At 41.9% G+C, this 14,183-nt stretch overlaps 1 protein-coding gene across 1 annotated transcript in view; it reads left to right on the forward strand.

Moving 5' to 3' along the window:
* Window positions 1–14,183, forward strand: part of kcnj13 (potassium inwardly rectifying channel subfamily J member 13) — a 69,414-nt gene that overhangs the window by 15,797 nt on the left and 39,434 nt on the right. Inside the window, exon 3 of the mRNA XM_037546412.1 lies at window positions 6,770–6,876. The gene's annotated coding sequence lies outside the window, so the exon portion shown is untranslated. The remainder of the gene's footprint in view (window positions 1–6,769; window positions 6,877–14,183) is intronic.

Below are 14,183 nucleotides of genomic sequence, written 5' to 3' on the forward strand. Positions count from 1 at the left end.
CAGACAGATGGATAGAGAGCCAGACAGACAGACAGATGGATAGAGAGCCAGACAGACAGACAGATGGATAGAGAGCCAGACAGACAGACAGATGGATAGAGAGACAGACAGACAGACAGATGCATAGAGAGCCAGACAGACAGACAGATGGATAGAGAGCCAGACAGACAGACAGACACACAGATGGATAGAGAGCCAGACAGACAGACAGTCACAGATGGATAGAGAGCCAGACAGACAGACAGACACAGATGGATAGAGAGCCAGACAGACAGACAGACAGATGGATAGAGAGCCAGACAGACAGACAGACAGACAGACAGATGGATAGAGAGCCAGACAGACAGACAGACAGATGGATAGAGAGCCAGACAGACAGACAGACAGATGGATAGAGAGCCAGACAGACAGACAGATGGATAGAGAGCCAGACAGACAGACAGATGGATAGAGAGCCAGACAGACAGACAGATGGATAGAGAGCCAGACAGACAGACAGATGGATAGAGAGACAGACAGACAGACAGACAGACAGATGGATAGAGAGCCAGACAGACAGACAGATGGATAGAGAGCCAGACAGACAGACAGATGGATAGAGAGCCAGACAGACAGACAGATGGATAGAGAGCCAGACAGACAGACAGACAGATGGATAGAGAGCCAGACAGACAGACAGACAGATGGATAGAGAGCCAGACAGACAGACAGACAGATGGATAGAGAGCCAGACAGACAGACAGACAGATGGATAGAGAGCCAGACAGACAGACAGACAGATGGATAGAGAGCCAGACAGACAGACAGACAGATGGATAGAGAGCCAGACAGACAGACAGACAGATGGATAGAGAGCCAGACAGACAGACAGATGCATAGAGAGCCAGACAGACAGACAGATGGATAGAGAGCCAGACAGACAGACAGACACACAGATGGATAGAGAGCCAGACAGACAGACAGACAGACAGATGGATAGAGAGCCAGACAGACAGACAGATGGATAGAGAGCCATACAGACAGACAGATGGATAGAGAGCCAGACAGACAGACAGACAGACAGATGGATAGAGAGCCAGACAGACAGACAGACAGACAGATGGATAGAGAGCCAGACAGACAGATGGATAGAGAGCCAGACAGACAGACAGTCACAGATGGATAGAGAGCCAGACAGACAGACAGACACAGATGGATGGAGAGCCAGACAGACAGACAGATGGATAGAGAGCCAGACAGACAGACAGACACAGATGGATAGAGAGACAGACAGACAGACAGACAGACAGATGGATAGAGAGCCAGACAGACAGACAGATGGATAGAGAGCCAGACAGACAGACAGACAGACAGATGGATAGAGAGCCAGACAGACAGACAGATGGATAGACAGACAGACAGACAGACAGATGGATAGAGAGCCAGACAGACAGACAGACAGATGGATAGAGAGCAAAACAGACAGACAGACAGACAGAAAGATAGTGAAGCAGACAGACAGACAGACAAACAGAAAGATAGTGAAGCAGACAGACAGACAGACAAACAGAAAGATAGTGAAGCAGACAGACAAACAGAAAGATAGTGAAGCAGACAGAGAGACAGATAGAGAGCGAGACAGACACAGAGCTTTATTGATCCCGAAGGGAAATTGCACTGTTTCAGTAGCAATACATATAATTCTACATATACTTACATATACAATGCAGAAAAATAAAAAAATACATATTTTACATTTAAATAGACACGAGTAGAAATAAAGTGTATTTTAAATAAAGAAATCCCATACACTGCAGGGCCTCGGCAGTGGAAAACGTGATGATGAGAGACTGTAAACACACAGGCCAGGCTTTATAATAGAGGAGGCATTGAGTTGGTGGAAGATGTACCAGTTCAGGGGACCAACACTATCCCAGCTCACCCAGGCATGAGACAACTCACCCAAGCATGTGCTTCTTTGAGACAAATGACTCTTTGGCCAGAGATGTCGCTGCACACTGGCATCTTGTTAGAGTTAGAAAAGCTAGTTTTACACAGATTTACAGAGACACTGTTCGTTTTGGTTCTAGTTTGCACAATCAGAATATTTCAGATTTACTTCTGTTGTTAAATATGGTTCTTAAAAGTTAAGAGGCATCAAAAAAACTATTAGCCAAACAAAAATAGGTCCACTAGCACCAAAAAACATTCTTTCATTGTTATAAGCTTGACATCATCCACAGTACCAGAGCCCTTTTCGGTGCTATATAGAAACCCTCTCAAAAAAGTGCTGTACAGAAACCATAAACAACAGATTCTACATCCATCACCATGAAAAGAGCCGGTTAAGCATGCCATTGTTTTTTTTGAGTGTTCATGCTTCTATAGAGAACCTATAGAGTTTTGTGATTTAGTTAAGAGGTTTTCCTGTGAAAGAAACTTCACTTCTTTTGTTGTTACTTGGCCCCCTCTGCTGGTGACTCTCATGCACTGCAGGGCCTCAGCAGTGCTGTCTCCAGGACTTAGGTTGGTGGAAAGCGTAATATGAGATGTACCAGTTCATCCATTCAAATATTTTGTTGGAAGAAAACCTTGTATCTCCAAAAAAACCTCCTCTTTACAGGAGAAGGTAAAAACACACTTTACTTTTTTGGAAGTCAATGGAACCAGAATTTTTTCCAAATAATTTTGGGCCATTTTGGGTCATTTCATCATGAAATTTTGGCACAATGTAAAGAGCAACAGGCCTTTTTCAAATTATGTCAAAAACTGAAAATTGATTTTACAGGTTTTGTTCCAAAAGCGACGATATATATATATATATATAGCCAAAAGTATTCACTCCCCCATCCAAATCATTGTGGTGTTCCAATCACTTCCATGGCAGCAGGTGTATAAAACCAAGCACCTAGGCCTGCAGACATTAGTGAAAGAATGGGTCGCTCTCAGGAGCTCAGTGAATTCCAGCGTGGTACCGTGATCGGACGCCACCTGTGCAAGTCCAGTCGTGAAATTTCCTCACTACTAAATATTCCAGTCAACTGTCAGTGGTATTATAACTAACGACAGCACCTCAGCCACGAAGTGGTCAGCCCTGTAAAATGATGCAATGCAAAGCGTGGAATGCAGTGGTGTAGTGCTGCCACTGGACTCTAGAGCAGTGGAGATGTGTACTCTGGCGTGACCAATTACACTTCTCCGTCTGCCAATCCGATGGACAAGTCTGGGTTTGGCAGTTGCCAGGAGAACGGTACTTGTCTGATTCCACTGTGCCGACTGTATAGTTTGGTGGAGGGGGGATTATGGTGTGGGTTGTTTTTCAGGAGTTGAGCTCGGCCCCTTAGTTCTAGTGAAAGGAACTCTTAAAGCTTCAGCACCAAGAGATTCTGGACAATTTCACGCTCCCAACTTTGTGGGAACAGTATGGGGACGGCCCCTTCCTGTTCCAACATGACTGCGCACCAGTGCACAAAGCAGGACCATAAAGACATGGATGAGCCAGTTTGGTGTGGAAGAACTTGAGTCCTGACCTCAACCTGACAGAACACCTTTGGGATGAATTAGAGCGGAGACTGTGAGCCAGGCCTTCTCATCCAACATCAGTGCCTGACCTCACAAATGTGCCTCTGGAAAAACGGCCAAAAATTCCCATAAACACTCCTAACCCTTGTAGAAAGCCTTCCCAGAAGAGTTGAAGCTGTTATAGCTGCAAAGGGTGGGCCGACATCATATTAAACCCTATGGATTAAGAATGGGATGTCACTCAAGTTCATATGTGCATGAAGCCAGACAAACAAATAATTTTGGCAATATTGTGTATATCAAAGTTCAAGTTTATATATCAGTGTTTATGAAATATTTCCTGTTTGGCTTGCCATTTTATATATATATAATCACCTCACTATCGAAATACTTGACTGCATAGTGTTACAGTGTCCTGGTCAAAGGTTCACAAGTTAAAATTGTGTTTAAAAAAGGGTCTCGGCTTGACGGCACCTGTCACAGATCTTTGAGTCATTTTAAAGAAAGTGATAACTGACGAACATTTTTGGGAAATTTTCAAAGCATGCAGGATCAGGTGTAAGTCTGCAGTATGTGATGTCAGACATTCATAGGTTTCATAATTATGTCTCAGCTTTGGCCCTGTGTTCAGTCTGCTTACAGTCATGGACACTTAGATGTCTAGTGATGTTACTGTCTCTGCCTTTAAACACACTGATATTATTTACATAGTGACATAAGAATTACTAGTGCATTGGCTCAGTGTCAAAAATGACATGAAACGTCAAAAACGTACAGGTGTACTTTTTACGTAGAACAGGGCTACATGCAAAACAACTTTTCGTCAAATTCAGATCAAATTTCTGCTCTTCCAATTTCTGCATTGCATGTATGAGGCTCCATTCCTCGCGGGCCAAAGCACTGCAGACTTCAGCACACTGCCACATTAAAAACAGCTGATTCAGCTCATCAGCTCCTTAGCAAAGGCTTCATGAACTGAATTCAAAGTGTTAGATGACGTTGACTTCTGCAGGACTTCGGCCTGGAAGGTCCCCAGTTTGACATGCCTGGTCTACACAATATTTCTGCTTTGTTTAATGGACTGAATTATTATGAATTATTATATAAACGCAATATGCTGCTGTTATGGTGATGCTGGAGGCTTTATGTAAATATATTGAGGTCTCTTACATTATTAGCATTGCACATGTTTCCTGTGTGATACTATTTAAAGCTACAAGCTCAGAGTAGATGATTCAGAGTCAGAACTGATAAGGTCATGGGACCGGTTGACTTGATACTGTTATATCAGTAGCTATACTTGGCTTGGTTGGTATAGTGTAGTGGGTAACACCTCTGCCTTCTACTCTGTAGATTGGGGTTCAATCCCCCACCTTGGTAAGCACCCCCACTATAGCAATAAGAGTCCTTGGGCAAGACTCCTAACACCACCAGCACCTACCTGTGTAAAAATTATCAAACTGTAGATAAGAACATCTGCTTGAATGAAAAATATGATAAAACACGGCTTAAAAATGCTTTAAAAGAACTGTGTGGGCGTGGCTAATGAGTGGCTTGATTGACAGCTCTCTGTCCACTACTCCTAACTTGCTACGCCCCTCATTTAAAATCACTAGGTAAACAGTAAACATGTGCTACGTTTTCTCTTTGAATGATGTTCCACTGACCAATCAGCACACAGGTAGGCTAGCTTGCTAGCTGGTAATGCTGGGTTAGCTTTAGTGCCCCAAGGTTCTCTGACTCTGAAGCTGTTTTGTGTGGGCGGGGCTAGAGATGCAGGCTTGTGATTGGTCAGGGGAATGTTTACAGAAGCACTAGCCAAGATTAGGAGCAGTTTACATCCAGAGGAGACAAATCCATCCATCCATCCATCCATATGGTGGAATATATCAGTCATTTATTGGTTACTGGAACATCATTCAAAAGGTTTACTTAGGACTTTGTAGGGTCACTCTGTGTCAGGTGCAGGTGGACAAGGGTCTTGATAGCCTCGTCTTCTGGTGTGCAGAGTCCCTTGGCATGTTTGTGTCCTCATCCCGGGTTTCGGCAGCAATGTAGCACAGACTGTGCTACCCTGGGCTCAGGAAGGATGCTGGAGGCAGGAGGCAAGGTAACTTTTCAGCCACTTTTCAGTGATTTCTAACGAGACTTCTCAGTCCGCTTCATTGTTCTGCCTCCCCATCACCATTTTAAAAAGGTTTACTACACACGTCTATAACCTAAGAATAGCTCAACCAGTTTACATTGAAGTCCCTGTACGTACTGAGTAATAAGCCTTAGTGTGTAATAAGGGCTTTTAAATGGGGACCTCCCCACATCCCATTTCCAGAACTATCCACAATGTGTGTAGATAGTTAGAGAAGACGTGGGCCTTGTTAATATGGAACTTTCTACATTAAACGTGCTGATCAGCTGAATGCTAAGAATGTGAGATTAATGTTTTGGGTTCCTCTGACCTCTGACCTCTGCCTGAGTGCTGATTGACTTCACTGTGTGCCCTCTGACGCAACGCACCCGAAAAAATCCATGATTGGCCGTTTTGAAACTTCCTCTCCTGGAGTGATTTGACCTGCAATGACCCCCACGGAAATCTTACAGGCCGAGGGACCTCTGACCCAGAGCGCGGACCAATCAGGGCCGACACTGGACGAAAAGGTTCAAGCAACGGCCAATCGGAGTGCGGCTTGTACGGTGGGAGCAGTTGAACGAGGGATATTACATAACCACGGAGAGAATGTGACATCAGATCAGAATTAATGAAATCACTCATGCAGGATACAAGCACACACACACACAAACTCACACACACACAAATGCACACAAACAGTCGGTTTTGAATCAAAGCGCGACGTGAAGAGCTCTGGTCAGTCCAAACAAATACTGAAGTCCAAGAAATTCAAATAACAGCTGTAAACACAAGGAGTCACACACTTGTTGCTCTAGGTGCCTCTCTACTTCTTGTGGGTCTCTCTCTCTCTCTCTCTCTCTCTCTCTCTCTCTCTCTCTCTCTCACACTCACACACACACACACACACACACACAAACACACACACACTCACTCACTCACTCTCTCTTCTGAGCACTCCTAATTGGCCACATGCTGAGTAATGTGACCAATGGGCTGCTGTGCTGGCGTTCTTCTGTGTGTCTGTGTGTGTGTGTGTGTGTGTGTGTGTGTGTGTGTGTGTGTGTGTGTGTGTGTGTGTGTGTGCGCGTGCGCCCTCGGGAGTTGATCACTGCATCTGAGACTGCCTGTGTCCCATGCTAGAGAATCCGTGGAGCTCAAAATTCGCCACAATTCCGGGGGGATCTAGAAAATTCTGGACCGAAAGGAACCTGCGGGGACGAGAGACATAAGCAGCAGAGGAAAGTGAGGTGGGTGAGAGACCTAGAGAGAGAGAGAGAGTGAATGAGAGAGAGAGCTCAGAAGTGTCTCTGTACTTTCTATGGCAGCTTTTTATTCTCAGACATATATACTGACCAGCCCCTCTGGGCAGGTAGCGTATGATGCTCACAAGACAAACCCAGCACGACTTATTACATGTAAGTGATTTAGTCAGTGGTCAGACGCAAGAGCGCTTTACCAGCAGACGCTCTGTCCTCGCTGAACTTTCCAAGTTTACGCTGCGCATCAAAAGTTTGGGGATGTTGTTAATACATGTGCCTTTTTTCCGTCCGAGATGGTGTTAAGGGAGCAAAACATGAATTTCTGGTTTCTGAGAACTTAAAGGTGTAAAACTTTAAATAGCTCGTGGAGACGCCCCCCTTAAACGCCCCTCGATGCCAGTCTACAAAAAAAATATATATTAAAATGTACAAAATTCCAAACTTGGCTAATGTTGCTATCACATAATGGAAGCATATTCACCACCTATCATTCAATACATCAGCATATCTACACTCACTGTCCCCTTTATCAGCTCCACTGACCATACAGGTCCACTTTGTAGTTCTACAGTTACAGACTGTAGTCCATCTGTTTCTCTGTGCCCTATTCTTCCCATGGACCCTCACAGAGCAGGTATTATTTGGGTAGTGGGTCATTCTCAGCACTGCAGTGACACTGACGTGGTGGTGGTGTGTTAGTGTGTGTTGTGCTGGTCAGAGTGGATCAGACACAGCAGAGCTGCTGGAGTTTTTAAACACCTCAGTGTCACTGCTGGACTGAGAATAGTCCACCAACCAAAGATATCCAGACAACAGCGTCCTGTGGGCACTGATGAAAGACTAGAGGATGACCAACACAAACTGTGCAGCAGCAGATGAGCTGTCCTCTCTGACTTTACATCTACAAGGTGGACCGACAAGGTAAGAGTGTCTAATAGAGCGGACAGTGAGTGAACACTGTGTTTAAAAACTCCAGCAGCACTGCTGTGTCTGATCCACTCAGACCAGCACAACACACACTTAACACACCACCACCACGTCAGTGTTACTGCGGTGCTGAGAATGACCCACCACCCAAATAGTACCTGCTCTGTGAGGGTCCGTGGGAAAACAGGGCGCAGAGAAACAGATGGACTACAGTCCTATATGGTCAGTGGGGCTGATAAAGTGGACCATGAGAGTCAAACTGGGGACTCTTACTTCTTAGCTACATTAGCCTTGTAGCGCCAATGCTAATGCTAAATAAGCAAACTTCAGACCCCAAACATGCAACTACACCGCAGTTCAAAAGTTTGGAGTCGTTTTCATTAATATAAAACTAAAAATGTTTATGAAATGACTGTTGACGTGTTTCTACTGTAAAACTTTACAAATCAGTAATAGGATGAGTCCAGACTTATCAGAACTGCAGGTTCCATTGATAATGATGAAGAATTAAGTTCTAATGAAATTAACATTCAGAATATTTAGTATATTAATAGTGGTGAATCGCAAAAGCAGATAACGAATCAAGGACTTAATGTAAATTGGTAATCGCAGTGTATTATTTACCATATACGCTTCTTGCCCACCAAAAGACTTGAAATCTTAAAATCATAAACTGTCTTCTGGTGTTCGGCTCATAGTATTTCAATCTACATTACAGACCAGAGTAACACTGGCTGTGTTTGTATGCAAAGATTTTCATCAGTTCTGTTGAATTCAGTCCGATTATGGATTAAGACCGAGGTGTTTACCTGCTCCGAAATTACATGTATACATCAAGGTTACCATGACAACAAGCACCACGTCCAGTCAGAGTGGGACAAGCAGCAGTTTGAGTTTTTGTGTTTTGAGCTGCTTTAAAATTGTGGTTTTGGAAAAGTTGGAACTTTGGAAAAATCAGTGGTGGCTCTGGAAAACTTCAGCAAAGGTGGCAAAGAGTTTTGGCCGGGTGGCAGTATTTGGGGTGGGGGGTGTTGTGGTGTGAGGGGGAGAAGGGAACAGTTGGTCCGCTGACCGCTGATCGCAAATCCGCTCTCCACTTCAAGGCAAAGCAGTGCAGAAGAGATGGACTGGAGACAATATGCAGAGTGGTAAGAGTCGTTCCCTCTCCTCTTACAGGTGCTGACACCTGCCCCACAGCGAGGTGGGAGCCGGTGACCTGGCAGAAATTTTAGGGTGACATCTGGGGTAGCCAATCAGATTTCAGGGAGGGACTCCGGCCACTCCGGCCACCCCTTTAAAACCATGCTTGCTTCACATGTACGAAGGGCTTCTTTTACCATTCTGGCTTTTATCTTTGTAATATGTTGAGTGGAGAATTAAGAGTTGAGATTATTGTCCTGCCGTTTTTGAGATATGGGAACAAGAAGGTTCAGTCTGGTCAGGAATGGCATTCTTGTGTATGGCTTTTTGATTGGACATATGGTTTTCATACAATTGTCGTTAAATGACGCTTTTCTTCAGTAGGAATGAATGGATGCAAAACGTATGTCATGTTGCTACAAGTCTATTAGTAACATTCTATTAACCTTGCTGAAAACCATAGCGACCACCTAGCAACACCTTAGCAACTACCTGGGATACCATAGCAACTAGCTAGCAACACTCTAGCAACACCTGGGATACCATAGCAACCACCTATCAACACCCTGGCAACCATCTAGCAAACCCTAGCAACAACCGAGGATACTACAGCAGCCCTCTAGAATACTCTAGGTTCCACCTGGGATACCATAGCAACCGCTTATCAACACCTTTACCATCATCTAAAATATAGTAACCATTTGGCAACACTCTATTTATTGCTATCCCTTCAGCAACACCTTAGCAATTGGCTTGCAACACCCTAGTAAACCTGGTATACCTTAGCAACCACACAGCAACCACCTAGCAACACCCTAGAAACCACCTGGGATGCCATAGCAATCACTTCTCAATACCTTTACAACCACTTAAAAAATAGTAACTATTTGGCAACGCCCTATTAACCACTAACTGTTCAGCAAAACCCTAGCAACACCCTAGGAACCACCTGGGATACCATAACAACCATTTATCCCTACTCGCTGCTATCTATTCAGCAACACCTTAGCAACAATCTAACAACACCTTAGCAATCAGCTGGGATACCATAACAACCATTTATCAGCACTTTTACAATCACCTAAAATATAGTAATCTTTTGGCAACAGCCTCCTAAACGCTAATGATTCAGCGACACCCTAGCAACCTTTGAGAAAACCTTAGCAACCACCTGGGATACCATAACAACCATTTATCAGAATTTCTATAATCACCTAAAATATAGTAATCTTTTGATAACACTCTGCTAAACACTAACCATTCACCAACACCCTGGCAACCATCTAGAACACCATAGCAACCACCTAGCAACATTTTTAGTTATTATAACAAGTTATTCTGAACTTTTGAAATGTAGTGTAAAAGTATCAGGACAAACACATTTACATTTCCAATTTTCTCCAAACTGCTGTTTTTAAAAAGCCAACTTTCTTATCTCGTTTGTGCTGAATAGACTGAGACGTAGCTGTAGGTGCTGTATTGCTATTTTTGTGTGGAGACTCTTTTAAGAAGCCAGTGTGTGTGTGTATCTGTGATCGCCTCTAAATAGCAAACTGGAACACTGAACTGAGAGACGACTCGGCTCCCGACAGACTCGCGAAGGGTAAGTTTGATTGAAGACTTGCTTTGCCTGTATGTGTAATGCTGTATCATTAAGTTAATCTATATTTGATTAAAAATTCTGGTAAATAAATGTGAGTTTAGGCCAGGTAAGATTCAAACATTTCAGCCATTATCTTCATTCTTATGCTCACTGCGTCTGGTTTGACGATGCAATTTAGTGCAACAGTTACATTCCCTGCAAAACAACGTATTTAAACATGCTATTTTCTTTTTTTTCTTATTATCCTATTTTTCTGAAATCCTGCTATTTTTATTAGCAGCAAAATATATAAATGAGCTTGGAGAATTTCAGAAATGTTTAACCCAAATATTTTCTATACTGCTTAACTTACAGAACATCACAAGCATGAGCTGCCCACCTGCTAAAGGACCTTATTGAAATCACCCCTCTATGAGCCCTTCAGTTCACTGTTAATCACTTAAGCCTGCACTAACATACCTGACTGTTCCTAAAACCATGTTTGGCCAAATATCCCAATTCAATTGTACATATTTACACATCTGTTTGACGTTATTTACCTCTGTTTGAGGTAAGCATGTGATAGGCAGGCAGTTAGCATCATGCTGATGGGTAGGATATAATCTTCCATTACTGGTTAGCTAAATTACATTTACAGTTACAGCATTAAGCAGAAGCTCTTATCCAGAGCCACTTACAAGAAGTGCTTAGTCTGTCTAGAGAAAGTCTCTTTGCTAGTTACCAACAGGTTAGAGAGAAAGCTGGTCCTCAGATACTGCTAGAAACAAAACGTCACTGTTGATACAGAGAGAAAACGAACAGAGTTGAACACAGAACAGTGCAATATAATACAGTACACTGCAATACAAAACACTACACTACAATACAACACAACACTCTACACTACAATACAACACTCTACACTACAATACAACACACTACAATACAACACTACACTACAATACAACACTCTACACTACACTACACTACAATACAACACTCTACACTACAATACAACACACTACACTACAATACAACACTCTACACTACACTACACTACAATACAACACTCTACACTACACTACAATATAACACTCTACACTACACTACAATATAACACTACACTACAATACAACACACTACACTACAATACAACACTAAACTACACTGCAATACAACACACTACACTACAATACAACACTCTACACTACACTACAATACAACACTCTACACTACAATACAACACACTACACTACAATACAACACTCTACACTACACTACAATACAATACAACACTCTACACTACACTACAATACAACACTCTACACTACACTACAATACAACACACTACACTACACTACAATACAACACTCTACACTACACTGCAATACAACACTCTACACTACAATGCACACACACACACACACACACACTTTCTAAGCCGCTTCTCCCTCAGGGTCGCGGGGGGTGCTGGAGCCTATCCCAACGGTCATTGGGCGGAAGGCAGGATACACCCCGGACAGGTCCACTACAGTACAATACAAAACAATACAATACACTATGCTACACTATGATACACTACACTACAGTACAATACAATACACTACAATACAATAGAGTACAGTGCAATACAATACAATACAATGCACTACACTACACTACACTACAATACACTACAATACATTACAGTACAATACACTACAATACAATACACTACAATACAATACACTGCAATACAGTGCAATACAATACACTACATTACAACAAAATACACTACGCTACACTATAATACACTATACTGGAGTACACTACAATACACTTCAATACACTACACTACAATACAATATAATACAATACAATACATTGCAATACAATACACTACACTACAATATACTACAATACAATACAACACACTACAATACACTACAATACAATACACTACACTACAATACATACAATACAATACACTATGCTACACTATAATACACTACACTAGAGTACACTGCAATACACCTCAATACACTACACTACAATACAATATAATACAATACAATACAGTGCAATACACTACACTACATTACAATACAGTGCAATACAATACACTACAATACATTACAGTACACTACAATACAATACACTACAATACAATACATTACAATACAATACAATTCAATACAATGCATTAGAATACAATACATTACAATACACTAGAATACAATACAATTCAATACAATACACTACAGTACAGTGCAATACAATACAACATACAATACAATACAATACACTACAATACATTACAATACAATACAATATACAATACAATACATTCCATATTACAAATTAACGTCTAGCACAACAGTACAAAAAAGCAAATAAAATACATTACAGTGCAATAAAATACACTACAATACACTACAATACAATACAATACACTACAATACATTACAGTACACTACAATACAATACACTACAATACAATACAATTCAATACAATGCGTTACAATACAATGCATTACAATACAATACAATTCAATACAATACACTACAGTACAGTGCAATACAATACAACATACAATACACTACAATACATTACAATACAATACATTCCATATTACAAATTAGCCATGAACGTCTAGCACAACAGTACAAAAAAGCAAATAAAATACATTACAATACAGTGCAATACAATACACTACAATACACTACAATACATTACAATACAGTGCAATACAATACACTACAATACAATACATTACAATACAATACAATACATTCCATATTACAAATTAGTAATGAGCATCTAGCACAACAGTACAAAAAAGCAAATAAAATGTCTTTCCCCCCTTTTTAATGGCAGTTTAACAAGGACGTGTCTACTCAGCCTCATGGGCATTACCTAGCGCCACCTTTAGGGCTGTTCATTTACTTTATTAGCTCAAATAAAGGGTGTGAAATGAGCCCTCAGAGGGGCGAGGGAATGAACAAACACCAGTGTTGACTTTAGCAGCAGAACTTGCCCAGAAATCATTGAAACATGGCAGATTTTCCTTTCCTAACCCCAAAATAATAGGGTGATATTCGATTTGCTGGGCTTTAAGTTACAAAAAGCTCCGTCTATTATACACAACTGCTGATACTTCACCCCTTAACACAGCTAGCTGGCTCGTTAGCATGCTAAAGGCTACACAGCTAACAAGGACAAACGAAAAAAGCCTTTTAAAAAGGTTTACAACCAGACTTACACTTAAACTGCTTAAAACATGTTTTACACAGCAAGGTTTGCATGGCTAGCTGATTGGCTCACTGCTAACACACCAGTCAACGATAACCTAGCAGAGGGCGAGTGAGGACAATCAGAATTCAGGGCTTTGGAGAACTGACCACAAGGGGCTAATTTGTGTCCATTTGACTGTCTGTAAACATTGACCGATTAGTTCAATTGTATTAGCGCCTGGAAAATCTTACTGCCCAGTGGCCACCACCCAGCACTTGTTTTATGTTTCATTGTTAAACATACACGTACTGTCTAGTACATGAACTGAACCCACCTCACTAGCCTTGTTGCTTGCTTTCTGCCCCATTCATCACTGGTCAGTTTTTAACAACAAGGCCGCCGTTGTCTAGACATCATGTGTTTGGTGGACCG

The sequence above is a fragment of the Pygocentrus nattereri genome, chromosome 17 (genome assembly GCF_015220715.1).
Source record: "Pygocentrus nattereri isolate fPygNat1 chromosome 17, fPygNat1.pri, whole genome shotgun sequence".
Taxonomy (NCBI): domain Eukaryota; kingdom Metazoa; phylum Chordata; class Actinopteri; order Characiformes; family Serrasalmidae; genus Pygocentrus; species Pygocentrus nattereri.